Genomic DNA, 11,605 nt, shown 5'->3' with positions numbered 1-11,605 from the left:
GTCTGGATTGTCAGTTGTTGGTCTTCAGGCCATTAATGATATTTTTCCAAGCTTTTCTTGCATTTAGGGTTTATGTGGAGAGGTCTGCTGTTATTCTAATTTTTGTTTCTATTGTAGTATAGCTCTTTCTTTTTTTGCAGCACTTAAGATCATCTCCTTAGTGTTCGAGTCCATTATTTTTACTATGTTGTGTCTTCTAGGATCTTGCCTGCTTGGAGTTCTGAAGCCTTCAATAATGTGAGTATTCTCCCTTTTGAGGTTGGGGAAGTTCTCTGCTATGATCTTGGTGAATAAGGGTTGCATTCCCTTATTTAAAATGCCTCCCATTCTTGCATTCCTACTATATGAAGATTAGATTTTTTGTCTGTGTCTGCCAGGTCCTGGGTTCTCTTTGGTGAATTCTGACTGACTTCTCCAAACAAATGATCCTCTGTTCCAGCTCTTGTGATTAATCTTCTGTTCCTGATGTCCTGTGAGTCTCCAGTCAATGGCCTGGGTAGGGGGCTTTTGGGGGATGGGACAAGATTCAGAATTCCTTGCCCCCCTTGCACTTTCCACTCTTTCTTGGGTGGGATTGTAGGGGTCTGGGTTAAGTTCTGTAGCTCACCACGAGCTCTGCTTTCCCAGTGGGCTTGGGGGAACCCGCTGGACTACTTAATCATTGTCTGTGAGCTGCTCCACAGTGGTGGAGGGTCATTTGCCTCCCCTCTGGTCTCAGCTGCTGTCTGTGCTATCTGTGCCCGGTCTGTGTGAGAATCCTGTGTCTGGATTCCACTGCTTGCTGGATTTCCGAGCTTCTCAGGCCCCAGTGCCCTTCACCGCTCCACTGCTTGCTGGAGTTCCGAGCTTCCAGGTCCCCAGTGCCCTCCGCCGCAGCTTGGAGCAGGTGGAGAGGGGTGGGAGAGGGGTCTTCACATTTCAGATTCTTTGAGAGCGTTTGATATAAGCTTTATCTGGGCTTCTTTTCTGGTTTGTATACTTCTCCATTGCTTCTTGAATTTGTAGTTGTGGGTTTCTTAGGATATTTGGCTCGTGGGATTCCCTGATTCTCTCTTTTTGTGGGAAAGAACTAGGCTAGGTCCCTATTGTTTCGGTGCCATCTTGCTTCATCCCTAAATGTTTTCCATCTTTTCTTTATTTATGGTGCATTAAAGTGCATATCTTTGGGAGGGTACAGAACTCAAGGAAAAACAATGAACAACAGCTCCGTGCAACTCACTGGATGCAACTAAAAGTGAACTATACAATTTGTGAATGGAGATAGGAAAGAGGGACTGGGAGAGAATGAGGAAAAAGAAGACACTGTAGGAAAAGAAATGTACTCATTATCTGACTCAAGTAATTGTAATTCCTTTATACATAACCTTTATAATAACTATGATTTAATTTTGGCGGGGAAGAATCACTTAAGCATATCCTAATGATTAAGTAAACAAGTTTATGTTTTGTGATTTCTCTGTGTAAGGCAAAGATTCTGTATTGAATGACCGTGTTACTTACAGAAATGCACATTGGAAATATGTGTATTTATTTTTGTGCAGTATAGGTAAACATTTATTCAGAAAAATGTCAATAATAGAGATTAATTTTGGCATAATTACCAGATCCATACATATGGAAAGTTCACTATTATAGAGTGATGTTACACACTTCCTTGCAAGTAGTACATACATTTTTGCACAGATTCATCAGGAAAACTATTTTATGGACTCTCATACATATGGATTTCCCATTTCCCCTTTAATTTGAAATCCAATACTTCTTTAGGATATATAACTGAAAATCTCCCTATAACACATTCTGCAAAAATGCTAAGAAATTCTAGCAATAAAGGGAATGTCCTTTTTTATTTTTAGACTTGGCATTTTAAACCCCATCAAAGTTGAGAACTGCAAGACTATTTTGAGTTAGCGTCTCATATCTAAGCATCATAGAAACACCTGACAGATTTGAAATCTATGATGAAGCAAAGGTCATATTATTATTTCTGAAAGTATTTCACTCGAAAAGTCTGCGACTCTGAGGGAAATAGTCTAATAGTAAATAAGAAGTTCTCTCATAAGTACAAATGATGACTATGGTCATGGTGAGAGAATGTCTAAAGAAATCAGTGATGATAATGCATGCTGAAAGTCTCTTCTATACTTTTATCCACAGACACAAGTTACATAAAATGATGAGATACATTGTGGATTCCCAAAGGAAATACAACATTGGAAATTACATATTAATTCATTGATTCTGTGATATGAATAAGATTTACATGTATGCATGTATAATTTTAATAATGAATTAGTAAATTAGATGAAAACTAAACTTTAACATGCTTTTATAAACTTTTGTTTCCCATTTGAATTTTCATGTAGTCATATAAGGTATACACATTTCTGATTGTGAGTGTGTTTAGGCTTGTATGTGTTTGCAATGTATATTTACATTTGCATGGGTTATTAGGCATCAAATCAGGGCCTTATGTGTGCGAAGCAAGCAATCTACCACAGAGCTACATTCCCTGCTGTAGGTATATTTTAATCCTGGTTGTGACAAGTTACATCTTTCACAAACAAAAACATGTTTGACAATCTTTTTTGTGTGGGGAGAGGACTCATGGGGCTTGAACTCAGCCTGGGCACTGTCCCTGAGCTCTTCAGCTCAAGGTTATCACCCTACCCCTGGGCCTGGAAGCTATCCTTGAGCTTTTCAGCTCAAGGATACTGCTCTACCCTTAAGCCAAGCCCCACTTCCCCTTTTCTATTAATTGGGGATAAGAGTCTTGGGTCCTTTTGTGCGTGGGCTGCCTTTGAACCTTGGTCTTCAGATCAAGATCCTGAGTAGCTAGGATAACAGGAGTGAGTCAACGTACCTGGCAAAGTCTGATATTCTTATAAATTTCTGTTGCTCAGATTGAGTCAAAGACCTACTCAAATACGTATCAAGTATTTTCCAAATTGCCTTCTATGTACCCATATTTTATAATCAACTCTGCTTTGTTGCTCCATCAAGTATTCTTGAATTACTGGTTCTTATTTCTTGCAGCAGAAAAAGGAAACAAGTTAGATAGGCGTTAGTGTCCTCTAATTTGAGATTACATCATTCCATAAATATTTAAAAGTTGTACTAAATTCACATATAATGCCGAAAACAGGCAAATAGAGAATCATAACTCTTGGTCATATTTTCCACAGTGACTAGACATCATGAATATGGTCAAGTAGTATTATTTCATTGTCTTGTGTGCGTGTATGTGTGCATGGACACACGCATGTGTATGTATGTGCACACTCATGCATATATGCTTTTATTTTTTCTTTCTTTTGGTCTTTTGCTGTGTTTTTTTTTCTTTTCTTGTGGTATCTTTTGGTGGTATGGGGGTGGGCTAAAGCAAGAAGAAGAAAGATGTGATGTGTGTGTCCAGAATGAATATATAAATAATAGTGCTATGATAAGGCACCCCACTGTCCCGTCCAGTGGGACATCAACTAGGGCCAAGAACCTAGAGGGAGGAATGAAAGGGACAGGAGACACAAAGAAGGCAGCAAGACAAGCGTTCTGAACAAGCTGCGAATTTTATTTTTCACACAGGGGTTTATATGCCTCTTCAGGAGAGGCAAGAAGAGGTTGGGGTACTGCTCCGAGTAGGAGGTCAGGTGGTAGGATGTTTGCATATCAATACAAGCAGGCAGGTATTGCTTAGTGACCTAATTACAAAATGTTTCCCTTAGGACAAGGAACTATGCAGGCACATTCTTACGCTAAGAATTCAGGGAGGGGGAGAATGTTCCCTACACCCAACCTGAAAACTCAGCACTTTATTCTACACACTAGTCAATTATTGTGAGCTAAGAAATACTTTTCTGGGTACAATAGTATACTAAAATGCAATAAGATACAATCCTTAGCTAGCTTAGAAGAGGAGCCACCATTTTTAATACAGGTAAGTACTTTTTTATTAAATTTTATTTATTTATTTATTTTAATTTTTTTTAATGTATTTAATAAAAAGGTAACATGATATTTGCCAGATAGAAGGTGCATTAATTCACATATATTGATACCCTTCCAAATGTCTTGGTCCCATTACCTCCTCCCCACCCCCGTCTTGGTTTTCCCCCCTTCCCTGTCCAATTTCAAGTAACCAAATACAAATGTATCTAATATATCAGATAACAAAGTGAGATATTGTGTCAATATGAGATAACAAAGGAACAGCAAAAGAGATGAGATAACATAGCACATTAAGGACAGCAATCATTCATTATATGGCTTTTGTTTCAATATTCTAGAGGTCCATTCAATTAGCTTCATACTATATGGCCTTATGTATCAAGTTTTTGCTCTATTGCAAATCTCTGCTAGTAGAGCCCAAGATTCCTACAGGTTATGATGAATGAGGGAAACCATTGAGCCTAAGTTCCTTTGAGTCTGGCTTACTTCACTTAATATGATTTTTTCTAAGTCTTTCCATTTCCTAACAAATGGGGCGATGTCGTTTTTTCTGAGAGCAGCAAAGAATTCCATTGTGTACAAATACCACATCTTGTGGATCCATTCATCAACTGAGGGACATCTAGGTTGGTTCCATATCTTTGCTATGGTGAATAATGCTGCAATGAACATTGATGTGCTAGTGGATTTAGTATGCCCTAGTTTCTGGATGGTTGGGTGAATGCCAAGTAGTGGAATTGCTGGGTCATAGGGAAGCTCTATGTTTAGCCTTTTGAGGCACTGCCATACTGCTTTCCATAGTGGTTGAACGAGTTTGCACTCCCACCAACAGTGTAGTAGTGATCCCTCCTGGCCACATCCCCTCCAGCATCTGTTGTTATTGGTTTTCCTGATCCTGGCCATTCTAAGTGGAGTGAGGTGGAATCTTAGCGTTGTTTTGATTTGCATTTCTTTTATGACCAGACATGTTGAGCATTTCTTCATGTGTCTATAGGCCATTTTTGTTTCTTCTTCAGAGAAGACTCTCTTTAAGTGTTTGGCCCATCTTTTAATGGGATGGTTGTTACTTTGGAGATGAGTTTTGGAGTGATTTAATTTTTTGAGCTGTTGATATATTTTAGATATGAGGCCTTTGTCCGTTGTATGGTTAGTGAAGATCTTCTTCCACTCTGTAGGCTTCCTAACTAATTTACTAGCTATGTCCTTTGCCATACAAAAGCTCTGCAGTTTAATGCAGTCCCACTTATCCAGCCTTTCTCTGATTTGTTGTGATTCTTGGTCCTTATTAAGAAAGTTTCCACCTGTGCCAAGGAGGCCTAGTGTATCTCCTATTCCTTCTTGTAAAGTTTTCAGTGTGTCAGCTCTTACCTCAAGGTCTTTGATCCATTTGCAGTTAATTCTAGTGCAGGGTGACAAAGAAGGATCCAACTTTAGTTTTCTGCAGGTGCTTAACCAGTTCTGCCAGCACAACTTGTTGAAGAGGCTATCTTTCTTCCATTCTATCTTTCTGGCTCCCTTGTCAAAGATTAGGTGGCCATAGGTCTGTGGTTTAATATCTGGGTCCTCAGTTCTATTCCATTGGGCTTCAGGTCTGTTCTTGTGCCAGTACCAAGCTGTTTTGATAATTATTGCTCTGTAATAGAGTCTAAAGTTTGGTATTGAAATCCCTCCTGTGCTATTCTTTCTGCTAAGAAGTGTTTTTGCTATACGGGGTCTTTTATTATTCCATATGGAATTTTGAATTGCCTCTTCTAGTTCTTTAAAGAACGCCATTGGGATATTGATGGGTATTGTGTTGAATTTGTAGATAGCCCTTGGCAAGATTGTAATTTTCACAATGTTGATTCTTCCAATCCAGGAGCAAGGGAGGTTTTTCCATTTCCTTAGTTCTGCTTTAATTTCCTTTTTCAGGGTTTTCAAGTTTTCATCGAAAAGGTCCTTTACATTCTTAATTAAGATAATGCCTAGGTACTTTATTTTCTTTGAGGCTATTGGGAAAGGAGTTGCCTTCCTGATTGTTGCCTCGTTCCTCTCACTGTTGGCGTAAAGGAAGGCAGTTGATTTTTGAGGGTTAATTTTATAGCCTGCTACCCTTCCAAAGTTTTGAATCAGCTCAAGGAGCTTGGGAGTAGAGTCTATAGGATTCTTTAAATACAGAATCATGTCATCTGCAAAGAGGGATAGTTTTACTTCCTTTTTCCCTATTTGGATCCCCTTTATGCTTGCTTCTTGCCTTATTGCACTGGCTAGGAATTCTAATACTATGTTAAAGAGGAGTGGAGAGAGTGGGCATCCTTGTCTCGTTCCTGATTTTAGAGGGAATGGCTTTAGCTTTTCGCCATTAAGTATAATACTAGCTGTGGGTTTGTCATACACAGCCTTTATTATATTGAGGAATGTTCCATGGATTCCTAGTTTCTGCAGAGCTTTTAACATAAAGGGGTGCTGGATCTTGTCAAATGCCTTTTCCGCGTCTATTGAGACAATCATGTAATTTTTGTCCTTGCTCCTGTTGATGTGTTGAATTATATTAATTGATTTGCGTATGTTGAACCAGCTTTGCCTCCCTGTGATGAATCCTGTTTGATCATAGTGTATAATTTTTTTGATAAGTTGTTGTAGACGGTTGGCCAGTATTTCGTTGAGAAGTTTTGCATTGATGTTCATCAAAGAAATAGGTCTATAGTTCTCTTTCTTCGATGAATCTCTGCCTATTTTTGGGATGAGGGTTATACTGGCTTCATAGAATGAGTTTGGTAAAGAACCTTCATTTTCAATTTCGTTGAAGAGCTTGAGGAGTATTGGTGTGAGTTCTGCTTTGACGACCTTATAGAATTCAGCAGTGAATCCATCTGGCCCTGGACTTTTCTTAGGTGGAAGGTCTCTTATTGCCATTTCTGTTTCAGAGCTTGAAATAGGCCTGTTTAGTTGGGTCAGTTCTTCTTGGTTCAGTGTGGGTATGTTAATATTGGCTAGGAATTCATCCATTTCGTCTAGATTCTCAAATTTGTTGGCATAAAGGTTTGAGAAGTACTCCCTCATGATACTCTGGATCTTGGTAATTTCTATCGTGATATTACCATTTTCGTCTGCGATTTTGTTTATTTTGGTATGCTCTCTTCTTTTTTGGTAAGGTTTGCTAAGGGTTTGTCAATTTTGTTAATTCTTTCAAAGAACCAACTCCTTGTTTTGTTGATTCTTTCTATAGTTTTTTTGGATTCCAAGTCATTTAATTCTGCTTTGATTTTAATAATTTGCTTTCTTCTACTGGGGTTCGGGTTGGTTTGTTGCTCTTTTTCCAGGAGCTTAAGGTGAAACATTAACTTGTTGGTTTGCGATTTTTCCAACTTGTTGTTATAGGCACTCAGAGCTATAAATTTTCCTCTGAGTACTGCCTTTGCCGTGTCCCAAAGGAGCTGGTATTTTGTGTGCTCCTTATTGTTAAATTTCATAGACTGTTGGATTTCTGTTCTGATCTCTTCGATGACCCATTGGTGATTCAACCATGTGTTGTTTAATCTCCAGGAGTTACAGGGTTTTCGTTGGTGGAGATGTGTGTTCAGTTCCAATTTGATGCCTTTGTGGTCTGAGAGCATGCAGGGAATAATTTCAGCGTTTCTGAATCTGACACTAAGTTCTTAATACAGTGACAAAATTTGAAAATTTGTTAGAATATAAATTGAATAATATTTAAAATAATCACTCAGTACATCCATGAATGTAAGGAGATAATATTGTAATACATTTTAGTAAGAAAACAGAAAAATAAAAATTTAATGGCTCAACAACTGAGACTGTAAATTCAACTTGATCTATCTAACTCTTTTCCTTCTCTTGTGTAATATAAAAATTTTATTACATCCAATAAATATTTCTAAATTTGTCTTATAGAGACTCTTCTCTGTATTCTTCTCAGGGATTTCACTCCACAAGTTCTGTTTTTTTTCCCTATACACTTTTTAATCATAGAATCTATCTTGCCCAGCAATTCTTAAATGTGCAATCCTATGGCATCAGCCTATAAGTAAAATAGCTAGGTATCACTCGAATCTAACAGCATCAGCCTGTACATAAAATAGGTCGGTATCACTCCAAGATCTATAACTAAAATTTATTCTTCTTTGACAGGATATTTCCATTAAACACACTCTGAACCTGTGATCTTAAGGAAATCGCTTTCCCTTAACTGTTACTGAATAATGCATTTTAAAAATGAATTCATTTTAGAGGCTTATAAACACATTGTATATGTTTTGATGTCTTGATTATATATATTTACTTTTACATGTCAATCTTGGTGCTAGTCTAAGATATGCATTTATTATTTCCAGTTATGTTGTTAGTTGAAAACTTTGTGTGTGTGTGTGTGTGTGTGTGTGTGTGTGTGTGTGTTCACATCCTTTCACATGCATATGTATGTGGGGGAGGGTAGAGAGTCCTGAACTCAAAGCTCTGTTTTCTCCTCCAGCTTTTTCACTAGCAGCTGGTGATCTATTAATTAAAACATGTTTCCAGTCCAGATTTTTGATGTTAACTAGAAAGACTGCATGCCCAAGCGTGCATCAACCTTTAATTTTCACTTTTTAGCCACCTGAGTACGTAGATTAGAGGTGTGAGCCATGACAGTCTGTAGTTGTCAACTTCTTTATTGTTTCTTAATGTTTCAATATTCCAGTTCCTTTATTTATTTTTGTAATCACTGTATGTACAGAATAGTTTCATTGTGGTATTTCACAAAGGCATTTAATATTTTTTTAATCATCCATATATACTCTTTTGTTATTTTTTTATCTCCTCTATTTTAAAAATATTTTATTATCTAGTTAATTATAATAAGGAGGAGTCATTTAACTTCCATTTAACAAAGAAATTTGTGAATACTATTATCCTGATCAATGTCACTGCTTCCAACATCCTCACCCAACTATCCCAGTATACCCCTTCTCTCACTTTTAATTTTGTTGGGTATGTATTGAACTTTTTGCCATGTAACAAAACAGTTTATTGTACAATTCATGTTGATTTGTTACCCCATTCAATATTTTTATCCCCTGTTTGACCCACTCCTTCCATTTTTTCTTAATTTTTGGGTATTTACAATGAACTCGTGAATATGTTTGTTCCCTTTCCCAATTTCATTCCTCTACTCCTTCTCCCTTGACTCCAACCCCCACTTGAAAGTACACATTTCCTGAGAAAATGGGATGTTTACCTTCAGAGTTAGTATCCTCCTTGTGGTAGTGACAAAAGAGTAAATTTAAAATGGGTGACGATGTAAAAGAAAACAAGATTTTTGTTCAGAAGTGTGTCCCATGCCACACTGTTGAAAAGCAGAAGCCTGAGCCTAACATCCATGGTGTGTTCTTTTGGAAGAGAGGTCAAGCAGCTGGATTCACTTACACAGATGCCAACAAGAACAAAGGAATGGCCAGGGGAGAGGATACACTGATGGAGTACTTGGAGAATCCCCAAAAGTACATCATGGAACAAAAATGATCTTAGCTAGCATCAAGAAGAAGGGGGAAAGAGAAAATTTGATAGCTTATCTCAGAAAAGGTACAAATGAATAAAAGCCTTATCTATTTGTTGCAAAACAAACATCTCATGGCTTTTTAATGCTTATTGTAATTCAATTGATCTATAATATTAGATTTCAGATCATTAATGGCTGACAGCATATTTGTGGAAAGTCTCGATTTAAGCAAAACAAATTTGTGGTTAAGTGCATATGATCGTTTAAAAAATACATTCATTCCCATCCCCCCACTTCTATGGTATGATTGGACTCACTGATGTTCAATTTTTTAGCAAGATAGATAGTAATACCATCTCCAAATGTGTCAAAAACTAGTTTTTTATTCAGATTTATGGTGCAAATTATGAGAACATCTTTATTTTTTATTGCATTTAGTAAAAGGGTTACATGATATTTGCCAGATAGAAGGTGCATTAATTCACATACATTGATACCCTTTCACATGTCTTATTACCCATTACCCTCTCCCTCACCCCCGTCTTGGTTTTTCCCCCCTTCCCTGTCCAATTTCAAGTAACCAAATACAAATGTATCTAATATATCAGATAACAAAGTGAGATATTGTGTCAATATGAGATAACAAAGGAACAGCAAAAGAGATGAGATAACATAGCACATTAAGGACAGCAATGATTCATTATATGGCTTTTGTTTCAATATCCTAGAGGTCCATTCAATTAGCTTCATACTATATGGCCTTATGTATCAAGTTTTTGCTCTATTGCAAATCTCTGCTAGTAGAGCCCAAGGTTCCTACAGGTTATGATGAATGAGGGAAACCATTGAGCCTAAGTTCCTTTGAGTCTGGCTTACTTCACTTAATATGATTTTTTCTAAGTCTTTCCATTTCCTAACAAATGGGGCGATGTCGTTTTTTCTGAGAGCAGCAAAGAATTCCATTGTGTACAAATACCACATCTTGTAGATCCATTCATCAACTGAGGGACATCTAGGTTGGTTCCATATCTTTGCTATGGTGAATAGTGCTGCAATGAACATTGTTGTGCTAGTGAATTTAGTATGCCCATGTTTCTGGATGGTTGAGAACATCTTTAAATACTGGGAAATCTCTTCACTGTTTCAGCATCAAGTAAAATTAACCTATTTAAAGTTGTGATTATTAACCTGTTAGAGGCAATGGTTGAAGATGAGGAAATAATGTCAATATTTTGGGTCTTGACTATGACAATTTAATTAGAATTCCCTATCTCTGAACTCGGCTTTTACCTATTGAAAGGCATTTTTATTGTGGCTTATGTACAGATGTCAAATAATATTTAACCCTTGTCCAAAAAAAAGTACAGATTTCCTCATACCTACTTTATTGAGCTTTGACTTAATCTTCCAAAAGAATTATACAATTTGATTTGGACCGGGAGTTTGGCCTAGTGGTAGAGTGCTTGCCTAGCATGCACGAAGACCCGGGGTTGATTCCTTGGTACCACATACTTAGAAAAAGCCAGAAGTGGTGCTGAGGCTCAAGTGGTAGAGTTCTAGCCTTGAGAAAAATCCAAGGACAGACCTCAGGCCCTGAGCTCAAGCCCAGGACTGGCAATAAATAAATAAATAAATTAATTAATTAATTAATACATAAAAAAGTGCTGTTTCTGGGGCTGGGCGTTTGGCCTAGTGGTAGAGTGCTTGTCTAGCATGCACAAAGACCCAGGTTCATTTCCTCAGTACCACATACATAGAAAAAAGCCGGAAATGGTGTTGAGGCTCAAGTGATAGAGTGCTAGCCTTGAGAAAGTCCAAGGAGAGTGCTCAGACCCTGAGCCCAAGCTCAGGACTGGCAAAAAAAAAAGAATTATACAATTTGAGCTCTCAATAGGGCCCATTATACTTTAGTTAATTCATTTTTCTCTGCTTGCATACCACTCAGCATATTTGCTTAAAAAATTGTGGAAACATTCTCTGAGTCTGGTTTACATAATTTAAATAATTTGTTCTAAGTTTTTCCATTAACTTATGAATGGTACATCATTCCTACTAATAGAAGAGTAGGATTCTCCTATGTATATAAATCACATTTCCTTGATGCATTTGAGGATGTCTGAGCTGATTATCTATCTTGGCTATGGTAAATAATGCTGTAATAGACAGGGTCAGAAAGAGAGACAGGGG

The 11,605-nt window shown here is 37.5% G+C and overlaps 1 pseudogene; it reads left to right on the top strand.

The window, feature by feature from the left end:
* Positions 1 to 9,207: 9,207 nt before the first annotated feature.
* LOC150041131 (cytochrome c, somatic pseudogene) lies at positions 9,208 to 9,515 on the top strand (annotated as a pseudogene).
* The last annotated feature ends 2,090 nt before the right edge of the window (positions 9,516 to 11,605 follow it).

The sequence above is a fragment of the Megascapheus bottae genome, chromosome X, assembly GCF_031878675.1.
Source record: "Megascapheus bottae isolate mThoBot1 chromosome X, mThoBot2.hap1, whole genome shotgun sequence".
NCBI lineage: Eukaryota > Metazoa > Chordata > Mammalia > Rodentia > Geomyidae > Megascapheus > Megascapheus bottae.
Note: the sequence above shows the minus strand (reverse complement) of the source record. Positions and strands in the feature narration are given on the sequence as shown.